At 43.8% G+C, this 14,291-nt stretch overlaps 2 long non-coding RNA genes across 2 annotated transcripts; one reads left to right on the forward strand and one right to left on the reverse strand.

The window, feature by feature from the left end:
• The first annotated feature begins 119 nt into the window (after positions 1-119).
• LOC142056261 (uncharacterized) lies at positions 120-10,754 on the forward strand. Its single transcript, XR_012660276.1, has 3 exons — positions 120-313; positions 5,999-6,082; positions 10,453-10,754. It is a non-coding gene; the product is annotated as an uncharacterized LOC142056261 (long non-coding RNA).
• On the reverse strand, positions 8,920-13,389 carry LOC142056260 (uncharacterized). Its single transcript, XR_012660275.1, has 3 exons — positions 12,885-13,389; positions 10,748-10,927; positions 8,920-9,173 (listed from the first exon to the last, which is right to left on the reverse strand). It is a non-coding gene; the product is annotated as an uncharacterized LOC142056260 (long non-coding RNA).
• Between the last annotated feature and the right edge of the window lie 902 nt (positions 13,390-14,291).

Here is a 14,291-nt window from a genome sequence, read left to right on the forward strand (position 1 = left end):
TCCGGCGGGTGCCGCTAGGGGGAGCCGCCGCGCGGCGGCTGGGGGTGACCGCCGCGAGGCGGCGCGCGGGCGGCGGCGGCCGTTACAGCCGTGAGGGAGCGGCGGCGCTAGCGGAGCCCGGTGGGCAGCGGCGGGACGGGGAGAGGCGGGGCGGGTCCGATGGGCGCGCGGCGGCCGTTGGCAGCCATCAAGCAGCCTCCCGAGTCGACTGCTCTCCTGAGGCGAAGGGTGACAGCAGCCGGCCTGCGGGTCTGTGGGGACGTCTGCCTGGTCGCTCGGGTCTCGGTTAGTCCGGGCAGGCCTCGCTTGGGAGGTGAGGGAGTGAGGGTTTAGTAAGGTGTGGCTTATGATTTATAGGCGATATATGACCCCTCATCACCCTGTCGTGTTAAAGTTGCATTTCATGTTGATAGTCTTAAAAATATTGAAGTAAAAGGCTGAAAAGTCTTCCTGTGAATGTTTTTCATATGGTATTGTAACTCTTCTGAGGTGGGATAACGTGAGTGCTGAGAGGTTTAATATTACAGAGAGAGGCCTTGGCAATAGTTTGCACAGAATGAGCTGTTCCTCTGGGTACTCTATTTAATTTTACTTCATTCTACGCCAAGGAGACTGGTCATTTTGCATGGAAAATTGCCCCTCTATAGCCAGGTGAAAAAACAGTAAGTATGCAGCCATTCCCAGTCAGTTTAGACAATCCAGCTAGACCAGAAAACTCTTGCGTTAGTTCCTTGGTCAGGAGTCTTTGGTTCGAAATGCTTTGCTACTGCAAGTGAGTCCATCAGGTCATAATAGCTTATGGCACAGAGCACGAGCATCTTCAGGAAAGCTGAAGCAGCGCAATCCAGCTAGAAGATGTATCTCCTTCCTTAAATGATCTTGACTGGAGCACAGCTCGCTCTCCTCCGTAAGCGTACAGAAATCACACCATATCTGCCCATGTCAACTGTGCGCTTTTCCTGCCAGCCCAGAATTGGTAATTAAGAAGTTTTGGGGTAAGGGTAAGCAAAGCAATGAAAGAGTAATTATAGGTATTTCTTGAGTCAGATGAACCCACTGGCCTGTCTTTGGCTGAATCTACTCGGCAGTCACGGTTGCCTTGTATTGATTAGGATATACAAGCCCAGGTCTCTTTCACCAGTTTGCTTTAATGATCGATTCCGGATAATCTTAACCAGAAGTTAAAATCATCATAAAGAACTACGGCAAAAAAACAAATACCAGAAGCCAGGTTTAAGACAAACAAATCCAGCTTGTTTGTGCTTCTGGCCCAAATACTACTTTTCTACCTGTGACCCTACATTAACACTTCCTGATGAATCACCTTGTTTAACTAGTGAGAATATTCCTGTGATCTCAGAGTATCTTCGTTCCCTGCCTCACCTAAGTTTATCCTTGTAATGACTGTGTCTGATGTCCTAAGATTCCTTCTTGTATAGGCAAATGCCTGCTATTAGACAAGATAATGAAAGAGCAAAATGCTTGATTATTCTGTAAAGATTACAAATCAGATGTCATGATGTAACCTTGTTTGTGAAACTTTCTGAGGGAAGAATACGTAAGGCTGAAGATACATAAGGTAAATCCTCCACCTCTGAATCAAACAACTTCACACTGAAGTTGAGGGCCTCTGTCCTTCCCTCCTCCTTCCTTTCTTCTGCTCTTCCAGCCTTCCCTGGGTGCTAGCTGTGGTACTGGGAGCAGAGCTGACATTTCACTGAAGCTCCTGAGCCCCGCCATGCTGCCTTTGATCAGCACTCCACTCAGCACACTGCCAGACAATCTGCACATGTTGCAGAGAGGAACCATTCTCACTGTGCCTTGCCTGTCTGCATAGGTATCAGTTGACATGAGTGATGAGTGGTTTTGGTATATGAAAGGCTGAAGTCATAGATTATGGAAAAACTATAAAGAAGATGAAGTCTGAATGAGATTCTTAACTGAAGGGGGGGCAAAAGATGGGGTCTTTAGAAACAGCTTGAACTGGGGCTCAGGAGGTGCATGTTCACTCTCCAACTTGGATGCAGACTTCCTATTTGACATAAGGGGAAAAATGCAAGCTGCAGGCTTGCTTGGTCCTGCAGAAGAGGATAGGGATTTACACAGCAGTCCATCTTCAGGGAGCACACTACAGTGTCAGAACTTCAGATCTGTCAACATCAGGAGGTTTACCAGGCAGGTGTGACATCTTCCTTCTGTAACACATCTAATGCCCTATGTGGACGTTCTTACTCCACAGGCAGATTGCTTCTTCAGTATTTTATCAGCACCCTTTTCAACTTTGCCTCAAATCTCAGTGCTGTTGGGTATCTGGAAATTTTTCTAGCTTTTTGGGGGAATGTGCAACAATTCATTCTTGCATATTTAGCTTCAGTTTGTGAACTGTTAAAAAGTACAGATTGCCTCTGCTTATGTGTTTCATGCTGATTTTGGCCACGGGAACTCTGGTATTGGGTAGGATATATAGGAGTCACTGTAATAATAACAGCACAAGAGGCCCAAGCACAGATACTCGAACAGAACCTAGGTCACTGATACTGAACTATGATTATTGCTTTCAGCAGTAGGTATCCTCTATCACTGTGATTTTTCATCTAGCAAGAACATTACAGGTAAGATGGAGCATGGAGCCCACATGACGACATCTACATAGTTAGGGCCAGCTCAGGTCTTTTACGTGGAATTCCCAAAGCACAGTCCAAAAGAGACCCAGCCCGATTTAACTTACTACTATGCGTGCTTTGAAAAGAATGGTAGAAAAGTCGGTGGTGCAGACACAGATCATGTTTGGCACAGTTTTTCTGCCAAGTGTAATGTCACTAAAACATACCTGCATTGGTCTGGCTCGCCATAGAAATAAGAGTTGCCTTCAGCATCCACAAAGCAGTTGGTCCTGGTCCAACAGACTGAGCACAGGTGAAAAGAAGCTGGTTGTGTTCTTGCTCTTGTTACCCTTCAAAAATTGCTTAAATTCCCTATGCAAACTTTAATTCAGCTGTAAAATGAGATAATACCTACCGGTCTATCTAGAACAGTAAGATTTGTAAAGAAAAAGAACATTTATAAATGGTATTTATTTCTTTTATTATACCAAGCACACACCAGTAAGGATGAAAAATGAAAGGCTCTGAGGTAGCAGACACACAGTCCTTCCATCTCTAAAACAAGCCTAAGTAGCACAGTAATTTGCTCAGCACTCTTTCATAGTAATGAGCTTTTCTATCAGCAGGATGTCTCCTGTTGTTAAAACCATTTTCTTGAAATCAGCATTGCCATTTTCTATACTGAGTGCCTGGAATAATCCCTGAAGCAGGCAAAAGTACTGTTGTCAACTAAAAACTGCTGTCACCAAAGATCTGGCTTCTGTGATCAGCAAACACGAACCTCTGTCTAGGAGGAAGCTAGATCTCTCCCTTTGTATTTGATTCATTTCATAGTGGGGTTTGATTAGCTACTGTTCCTGCTGTATGCAAAGATCTCTGTCTTTTCCACTTCCCCAAAAGCAAGCAAAATCATTTAACCCCAGAAAGGCTGTAGGAACTGTGATTCATTTCATGCCATCTCTCCATCAGTTAGTTACGCAGCACTGTCAACACCCAACTATTAAATAATTGAATCTCAAAACAATGAGATTGGTTTAAAAATGTAAACCATAAGACCATATTTTTTCCTCTATTTTATGCTTGCAAACATTGCAAGCAAGTTGCAATTGCACTGTACGCAGGTTAGGTTTTCATTTCTTATTTTTACATCCAGAGGCTTAACTGCCTTTAGAAGAAAGCTAGGATTGTCATGCTTTCACTCTGAGACAGTGAAAGGCTCTGAGACCTGGCACCTTAAGAGGCTTCTGCTGGTGTTTACTGAAAATATCTTCTACTCTGTGGTGGGTAGAGTGTTTGAGAGAAAAACAAGTTAAGAAAAAAAAAATCACATTTACAGTAGAATCAATAGGGTGATTTTGTGATAGCATAATTTTCATATTATAAAATTACTATTAAATTAGTGTGTTATTACTTTCTAATCTAACTAATGTCCAAGAGTTTTACAATATAACTACTGAGTTTTGAAAGCAGGTGCTATTGTAATTGCCTAAGTAACTACTAATAGCATGTATTATTGTTGAATTTTAAAATTCCTTGTGGCTTAGAATGCTATTTATTGTTGCAGATTGTAGCAAATTAATTTGTGAAAAGAATGAAAACAGGAATGTAAAGAAAAATGGCAAATTTCTAAGAATTGGATCAGGTTCCAACATGGCAACTCTGTGCATGAGAGAACAGCGCAGAAGACACTGTTTTTAATTAATTCAGGAAAAATACAGTGCTTTGATCTGTCAGCCACAGGTTTAACATTTTAATTTCTTCCTCTGATTACTACTGCTGGGGAGTGGGAAGTATTACCCATGAGTTGGATATGAAACAAAGTTGAAGAAAATGCCAACTCAAGAAAGAAGAGGTGTATTCAGTGCTAACTTCCTAGATATCCCCAGATAAAGTTAATTTTCTTTCTACTTACATTGTACGTTTTTTCCAAGCTGGAACTGCCTTTTTATGCAATGGTTGCACTGGTTGGCAGTAGTGGTTTGGACAGCTGCTGTATTATTTGCAGAAATAGCACAAGATGAAACTCTGAATATCCACTCCGTTACACTAAGTTAGTGTTTTCAAATGGCTTTACTTAAAACATAGAAAGTAACAAGTTATATGACATGAAACTATTGTAAGTAACATCAGTCAAGTAACACTAATGATGCACGAGGAAGTACACAGTAAACAGAACATTTCCGTGGGTTTTAAATTTTGACCCATTATGTGAATCATCCAGTCTTCCCATCCACATTAGGTAGCTGATCTGGTATGTACTGCTCATGAGGATCCAGGCTGATCTGATGGCTGGTCGCATACAGACTCACCTGGATTTGGAAGCTTCCAGGGAGTTGCCAGTTCACAACAGTTTTACTCAAATCAGAACAAGTATCCTTAGGATTCACTAATACATTCATAAAAGACCAGATACATTACCGATTTGTGGCAGGTTCTGACTGGTTTGTTGCAATAAACCAGGCTGCAAAATCTCAAGATTGTCCCCTGGGAGGAAGCTGCAGTGACGGAAAACAGATACATCCTCCCCTATGCTAAAGGACCTACCGGGGACAGAGCTGACATATTCTGGGAAGTATGCGCTGCTAAATGAACAGACGTGAACTAAAACCACTATTGAAACACTACAAGCCGTTCTCTTATGATGGGAATTCCAGGCAAAAGAAGCTATATATATATATGTCAATACATTCTCAGCAGGGGAGCATTCACCGTTCCCTTTTAAACTGCACTGATCTTTGCTATTGGTGAAGACTGTATATCCTTGACCAGGCAATTAAGGGTATATTTGTTCCCTTAGTACTTTACTGCCTTGTCATAATTGCTGCCACTGCAAGATATTTCCTTCATTTTGGAAGGCAAAGGTGAGAATGCCACAAGACTAATTCCTGTGACGCAATGTGCTTTCGTTGGCAGTGGCTAATTATAGCACAGAAAAACTACCAGCTTCCCCAGCCGAGGACAGAGTACAGGATCTCTGCAATAAGACTGCACTCTGCTCTTAGGCTGTTCCTGTGTCATGATGCCCACTGATGCTGCAGTAAATCAGCAGTTTATCATTCCTCCTCAGGCTGCTGTGTAACATCAGCGCTTGGAGATTTCTGAGCCCATCTCCCTTTTTCAAGGTTAGCCGGGTCTGGCATTGACAGTAACCCATACTCCTTCTCTGTCATCTCACAAGAATAAAGACGAGCAGAAACAAAAAACCCCAAAACACCATGCCTCTCCAATTTCAGGGAAGAAATATGTGTAAAATGGATGGAGATAAAAGCAGGGGAAAAGCAGCTATCTTGATTCCAAAGCAATGACGTGGAATAGTACTACAGCAGTTAAATAAGATTAATACAGCCTCTTTTATGCCTATCTTAGTAATGCTTTTCCTTTTCTATTTTTTCCAGGCATTCCCTGTCCTCTGGACTGCAGGTCAGCTATAGCACAGCACACTTCCAGATCTAGGCAGTTGGCTATTCCCTGGAACATTTGTAAGTTAGTTCCTCACATACTTTTCAAGATATTGCCAGAATTTTGTATACATTCTGTACTTCACCCCAGTACAGGCAGCTGTAAGGTCTGTAAATATGTTTTTTTAAAAATCAGTTTATTTTTTCCCTTTGAATCAGCAGAGAAAGCAACCAACACAGAAGGTAGGATATATGCATATCACCTCAAAGTTTACAAAAAACTTGCATTACAGGAAATGTAAGCCTAATAACTCCGAAAGGTAAAAATTAAATTAAAAACAAACACATGGTAATTAAGAGGCATTCATCTTGAACAGCATGCTAGGAGAGTGCTTTTGGAAACTAGAAAAAGATCCTAGTGCCCCTTTTTTTGAAAGCAGAAAGTCTTTTATTGACAATTATTCTTGTCATAGGTGTCTATAGTTAATTTACTAAGATGCTTGAGAACGTTTTGAACTGCTTCCCCAAGAGGAATTAAATTTTTATTGAGGTTTTTTTATGCTTTTATGTGAGTTACCTTGACAGCTTCAGGGACAGAAATGTTATAATTATTCAGAACACGGGTATGGTAGAAATAGATGCTGCACATAGTCCCTCAAATTGCCTGTCTGATATGATTTGATACTGTCAAATATCCTGAATGATGTAAGGGTAAGCATATCATTTAGCCTCCAAGTACCTGAGTCCTCCATGCCTAATTGCAGCAGTGTTTGTTTTTCTAATATGGGAGCTAAACAGACATCATAAAATCATATATCATAAGCCACCAAATAGTCAGGAAGGACTAAGTAATTATCTTTTTCCACTGTTAACTGGAATTTAAATCACCATGACAGAAAATTAGTATCTTGGATCCCACTACCAACTCTGTAAGCCAGTACTTTTTGGTGGTTCTTTTTTTAAGATGAAGTCCCATGATCCAAGAAAAAAAAAAATTGCAGCCCTCATTGCCTTTATAAAAACAAATTAACATCTATTGCTTGTAAAAGTGACAAATCTATGTAATATTTCTGGAGAGACTGTACAGCAAGCTTGACCTTGAAGAATAAAAGTCACCAAGAGTGCTGAAGCTAGGTCACTTTTGCTTTATAATTTGCAAAATTTTCAACAACTTGCCCACACCTGACCGCGTTTCATGACTACGGTGTGTCACAACCCACCCTCTCAGAAATACTACCCTGATCCATCCCACTAACCATAATGATGAACAGTGGAATAACTGGCTAATTTCAGTACTGGTGATTTAGAGTCATCAACAATATTTCCCGAATAACAATGTGACAGCAAACAAGAATAATATTCCTGCCTTCTAAGAGATACATTTGGCTGTAATTACCTGCATATTTGAGGTCTAAGTAAGCTCTTGGACATCTTATGGTTAACTGGGACATACCAAAACCTGAAAAGGTCAGCCAAATCTTTAAAGATGAGGTTGCTCAAAAGGACAAAAAGAAAAGTGAAATGACTCCTAGTACCACATGATATTTGGCTAGTTAAATCCATTGTCTAAATACACGTCTTAAACTTCTGTCATTTCAAAGACAAACAAAAAAAAACCAACCCTGAAGTATTTCTGTGGACTTCCTTATTTACTTAAATCATTATTTTAACTCAAGTCAATACAGCACCAAACAATTAAAACATTGCAATCTACAAGACTATGTAATAATTTCCCCAAGGAAACATAGCATTATTTTGTATAAAACAGAAGCAGTTGGAGGAGGGGTGGAGGAGAGAGAATGTTCTACAAGGTAAAAAAGCCTCTAAATGAAGTGTGACAGAAAGTCAACCTGCTACCTCTGCTGAAGTGTAATGTTTATTTAGCTACAAGTATGTGAACAATTCAGCAGCAGGACTGCCTCAGAAGCAGGGGGAATGGCCAGGAAAGGTAGTTTGCTGTGGGCCATTTTGAAAGTCACTTGTACTAGGGCTCCTAACTCTGAAAGGGTCCTGCCCCACATCCTCTGGAAACACCGGCTGATCTCTGCAGGGAAACCTCCTAAGATAAAAGGCAGTTTATCCTTCAGTATAAAGTACACATCAGGCTCCTGATTAGCTCAGGCTAACTAATTCCCTGTAACTCTAATCAAACAATGAAAATTGTACTTAGCATGTAGCAAGCCAGGTGCATGGAAGCCTACACTTCAAATCAATCAACACAGTGTGTTGCGAAGTCTGAACAGCCTTGCCTATACTAGGCAGCCTGTGAAATACATTAGCTAGCCTGTTGGAATAATTAGCTTTAATCCTTAACATTTTATCTGGATTAGCAAGTTTTATAGCGTATTAGGTACACTGGTCAAGTTACTTGTTAAATCCAAAAACTGCTCAAAGGCTGTGGTTTGCTTAGTTCCTTTGCATAGTGGAACAAGCATTGGAGGGACAACCGACTTAGGATGGTCCAAATATGACTAGTGATCAATTATGCAAAGTAACAAAAATAGATGTATCTTGAAAGTGCTTCAGAGGGTCCTTTTATGTCTCCTTTAGTAAACACAATATGCCAAATGAAGTACTGCTGAAAACTGCCCTAAGAGCTTGGTCATTTTCAGTAACAGTGTAACTCCTACAGACCTAGCATGTAGTCTGAAGGCAGCCTGAGGGGTCAAAAATCAGGTACAACAAGGAAAAGCAACCACCTCCAAAGGGATGGGGTAAAGCAGGTCACCATTAAACACCTTTTTGTAGAGATCTCCAAGTGATGGACCCTGCCCTACTGAAATCGATAAAATTCTGATTTGCTCCAGAGAGCAGTTTCACCTGCTGAATTCAGCCTGTGTTACCTTATTTTAGCAACTGCGACTAATTGCTTAGTCCTTCACACCCCTATTTTAAGATGTTATTTTGCCACGCATGTATATATTATCTGTGTTTATTCAGGAATGTAGAGAATCCATATGAAAGAAGAACACAAAGTTAGTTAGTAGCCACATGACCACAAAACTTGTCGTTTTTCAAAGTGGGCATCGTAAGTACACCGTGTGCTCATCGGAGTTTCGTGCTTCAATATCCATAGGGCTGCATCAGCACAGAAAATGAACTTTCTTGTTGATGCCAACTGCTGCTGACTTGAAAGGAACATCTTCTTCATTTAGATCAAATGGTAGTTTTGCTGGGAAAAAAATGAATAGGCTGTATGAATACTCATAAATATCCTGGAGACATTTTCAGAGATTTTGTTGTTTAGGTCTGTCAAAATAACCTAATGAATTTTATGTTGTCAAAACTTTCTGCTTGTAAAATAGCTCTTATTTTCTGTAAGGGTTTCAAGAAAAGAGAAAAATCTTTAGCTGAAAGAGAACTGTGTTGAAACTATGAGGCTAAAAAAGTGCTGAACAATGAAGTGCTAAGCAAAATCCTGGAGACCGGAAGATTTTAAGGGCAACTTTGGTCTGTTGATCTGGGTGTAAGTTACTGAAGTACGTTATATTCTTGTGAATCCCACATGACCTTGCGCAAGCCATGAAACCGTAGCATGCCATTATTCAACAAAGCACTCAAGCTTTTTGCTGGGACTCGTATGTGGACTTAAATGTTAAGATCTTACAACTCCCTACATAGAACAAGAACAATGTAAAATGGTTTAATGTAGGGGCTCAGTGTTTTGCCCCATGACCTAGCAGTGAGACAAAAAGCACTACTGTACAAAGGAAATGTGGAATAGCTTGGAAATTGTTTCAGTGAGAATGTCAGAGAAGCTGTCGGAGAAACAATGAGATGAAGAATTGCCAAATTGGAATATAAGACAAAAAGTTACCTTTTATCTAATATTCCTTAGAAGGCTAACTGCTGCCTAACACATTGGCTGGACTCCAGACGTGAAAGGGTTTTGCTACCTCTTCTTCCTAACAGGAGGAGACGTAACGGTCCCAGATATAACAGCCAGGGAACTGAGCACACCATGCAAAGGCTGTAACTATCCCTCACCTTCCTTCTTGAAGGGGAGAAGCCCCCGTGTACATGGGGAGGGCTGCTGGTGTCTGGTATTTAAAACAGGGATCAGGTGGAACCCAATGACATCCCCAAACCTGTTTTTCTTTCGCTGTCATGTAATGGCACTTGGGTTGGCAAATTCAGTGTTTTTATTTGTTGTGTTAAAAAAAGCCAATGGAACAATCTTATTTTATCAGCTTTCTTCTGTCATCCTATTCTTTGTGGTCTCCACTGAATCAAAAGGGTCCCCAGTAAGGCGAGTTTTGCTCAGGTTAAAGGGGGATTTGACTGCAAGCCTGATTTATGATAATTAAAGGAAAAACAAGTTGGACAGGATGCTGAAGAGAAAATTGAGGCCTGGTAATACATGCAAACAGGGAGAAGCTGTAGTTGTTGTTAATCTTCTTAGCGCTTTGTTTTCCAGCAGCAAAAGCTGTTGTTTTGTCTCCTCCAAACAGGAACTAATAATGATCTACTGGATGGACTAATAGGAAGAATGTCTTGCTTTTGTTGAAGGATTTTTTTTCTTTCCTAAAAAGGAAGATCTTTTTGGAAACATTTTGCATCTCGTTTCCCCCTTTCCTCTCAGATATATGAAGTGCCCTGTTTGGAATGCTGCTTAGTATCCAGGGTGCTCAGTTGCTCCACCTGTTTTGAAGACAGGTAGAATAGCATGCTCAAAATGTAAAAATGACTGGTCACAGGCAAGCAAAGTGAAAAACTGACATTGATGCACAAGCAAGCCACACTGACCTTTCAACTAGAGCTGGGCTGCTTTTCCCGCAAGTCTCGTCTGTGCTGCGGGGAAGTGCTATAACAATATATCACGGCAATCTCCATTGATGCTCGCTCTGCTGGACCATCACAAAGCAGCTGAAATGGACTGGCAAAATCAGCCTTCAGAGGTTATTGCTCACTTGGCTGCATAGAGCTCTGTAACACCGTAGTTGAAAAAGCAAACCAAAATCAATGACGGAGTTCAAGTGAGCTGGTCTGTTCTCTGTATTTTTGTGCAAACAGTTTATTACCGTGCCACGTCTACTGAGCTCTTTTGCATAATAAACCTCTGAAAATCTAACCCAAGTCCACTACCGTATGAGGACTAGACATGGTAATACCTCTCTTGAACCATTTCTGGGGATTAGCTTCAAAAATCAGGTGAAAATGAAGCAAATCCAAATAGAGCAGGTACTTCCGTAAGAAGTTGCAGTGCCCGTATTGAGTAGCCATCATCTGTGCCTCTTGCCTTTGGTGTTATTATACGAGGTATCTGTGTGAGTGGCGTTATGGTACACATTCTGCATGTGGTAAAGGTGAGAAAATCTTTGTGGATAGCAAATCAATATATTCAGGTTACGAGGTCTTTCTTGCCTCAGTATTCCTACTGAAGTAAAAAGTCCATTTGAGTTTATTTGTTTCCAAACACTGAGGGGAAAATATATGATTTTCACCTCACAATTTGAGAAAGAAGAGATGAGGGTGAGAAGTATAAAGTTCTCCAAGCAAGGACTGTGTACTATGACTTGCAGAAATGGCCACAGAACTGGAGTATGCATCTTGTTTTTCATTCCTGTACAAGTCATTATTTTTCATTTCTTCTCAGGTGTATTTAAAGGTATTTAAATTGACATATTTGATTATAAAAAAAAAAAGACCGGTGAGTATAATGAAGTGTATGTCTAAACAGGTATACCAAAACAAAACATGCAAACCTGTTTCTGAGCGATGGCTATGAACAAGAGTTATCCAATACGTTTTAAATTCTATTTGGGGTCAAATGCTAATAGAGATATTGATTTTAATATGTAACTGTTGAGAGTCACACAGACAAAACTTGATTTACCAGATTAACAATTCCTGTTGTCTTAAATTAGCAGGGAAAATTATACGCTGTCAACAGCATGCTTATGTTGTTCTTCGTTCCTTTCATTATACAGTAAAATGCGAATCTCAAGCCAGATCAAAACTCTTTATATAGAGTCATATTAGAGGACATTAATCTCAAATTATAATTAAAAACATAGAACCGGAATACTGTTAAGTGCCTAAATCCCCTGAGATGACAAACAATAATGAAAAAATTCAGGAAGTCTGTAAGCAATTCACAAGGCAGGGGAAGATGTCTGTGACAGAAAGACACAGACGCTGGTGATTTGGAGCAGTTTAATAGCATCAGCAACCCAAAGCAGGCAGGGAGCAGCGAGGTGTTTTTCTGCAATATTCCTGGTTAAGATGATAAGGACATTAATGAAATAGTTTGGGACTACGCTTCCTGAATATGCTGTTCAGTACAATTAAAATAATAAGCAGAAAATGAAGACTACATGAGGAAGTTGCTAGGAAAGGTTTAGGTGATCACAGAGAGATAACTGGACTTGACAAGTACAAGGCATTGTTTTCTCTCTAGCCTGTACATTGTATGAATGCTAAAACACTACAGCAGTCGTACTACAGTAGTATTTTTAAAATGAAAAGAGCATAGCTCCCCTGATTAACTGCTGGCTATGCTGGAGCTTCATACTGAGAACTTTGTTACACAGTCAGGTTTTCTGAATATGCTGCCTTCTCCAGACAAGTAATAATTAGTGTCCTAGATAGCAAGAAAACTTAACAGCAGTGCAATAAAGGCACTACAACGAATGCAAGCTCTGTTCAGTGCAATGGATTCAGCTCATTACATACCCACACTCCCTGGGCAGCAAATGCCATGTTTATTAATACGGTATGTCCCCTCATTACGGCAGAAAGGCAGCCTGGCAATCTTTCTCTGCTTGTTACTTCATGGAAGTACAAGGAGTAGGAGTCCTTCCCCATGTATGCAACCACGCATAAACCTACACCATTTATTACTACGAGAAAAAAAGAGCCTAGCTGAGAGCGATTGGTTCACCTGTGCTGCACAGAACAGAAAGCCTCCCAAGGAGCTGGAAGCGCTGCAGAAGGTATCACTGCAAATTAGAAGATACTTGATGACCCTGGGCCTTGTGCTGACAGCCTGTATCTTCCCTCGGTGGCGTTTTCCCCTATTCCGAGAGACACGGTTTGGTTTCTCTGCACGCGCCGATACGCGACTAGAACAAAGTTTCCCGGGCCGCGCTCCCTGCCATGCCGCTTCTCTCCCGGCCAAGCGCGGCTGTTACCGCCGGCACCACAGCCATCGGTGCGAACCCCCTCGCCTACGGGCCCCCGCTCCCCTGCCGCCGGCTCCTCTTCCCGGCGCGCCGCGTCCCGCCGAGCCCAGCGCCGGCACGGGGTGGGAAACGCTGGGCGTTACTTAGAGGCGGAAGAACGCCAGCTCCCTGCTACCGCTGGAACCAGCCCCTTCCCCGCCGCCCAGCCACAGAGGGGCAGGCAGCCGCTCGACGCTGAGGCTGGCGGGTGACAGGCAGGCGGACAGCTATCGCCCCCGCCCGGTGACACCCTCATGCACCAGTGGACGGCTGGGAAGGCCGATTAGCGCGCGGAGGGATACTGCGCCACCGCGTCAGCGCAAGGATGTAGATCCGGCCGGCGCCATTTCGTGGGAGGGCGGCGGCGGGGCGGGGTTTTATCGTCAGCCTTGCGCGCCGCCACCGCGGGGGGGAGGGGGCTGCGGGCCCGCGGTCGGGGCGCCGCAGCGGAACCCCCCGGGGTGGCGACGGGGAGCTGGGACGGGACACCCCCAGCACCCTCCTGCTCCTGCACGCCTCTCGCTTGCCCTGCCCCCTTCCCCCTCGTGCCCGCCGTGGGGGGGGCGGCAGCTCCGCCCTCCCGCCGCGTCCGGGCCTGGCCAGCGGCGGCGGCGGCGCGAGGCTCCCTCGCCCTCTACCTCGGGCGGGCGGCGCCTCTCGGTATCCCCCATCCCGCACACGCACGCACACACACGCACGCACACACCCACCCACCCGCTTCCTCCTCCCGGCGGTGACGGGAGGCGGCAGAGTGGGGCGGAGCGCTCCCCCGGTAGCCTCCCCGGCACACGGCCCCGCCGCCCGCAGGCAGGCAGGCAGGGCTCCGGGCGGCCACCGCGCTCCGGTCGGGCGCCCCCCTCGGCTGTTTCCGGAGGAAGGAGAAACGCAGCTGCCCCCTCCCCCCTCTCCGCCTTCCTCCCCCACCGCCGCCTCCTCCTCCTCCTCCTCGCTTGCTCCCTCCCTCCCGGCCCCCCCTCGGCGCGAGCGGAGCGCGGAGTCACCGCGGCGCACAGACGGGCCCGGCGGCGGCGGCACTCGCACACAATGGCGCTGAAACGCATCAACAAGGTGAGCGCTGCGGCTCCTCCTCCGCCTGCCCCCCGCCCCCCCTTCTTCCCTGCTTCGGC

The sequence above is a fragment of the Phalacrocorax aristotelis genome, chromosome 4 (assembly GCF_949628215.1).
Source record: "Phalacrocorax aristotelis chromosome 4, bGulAri2.1, whole genome shotgun sequence".
NCBI lineage: Eukaryota > Metazoa > Chordata > Aves > Suliformes > Phalacrocoracidae > Phalacrocorax > Phalacrocorax aristotelis.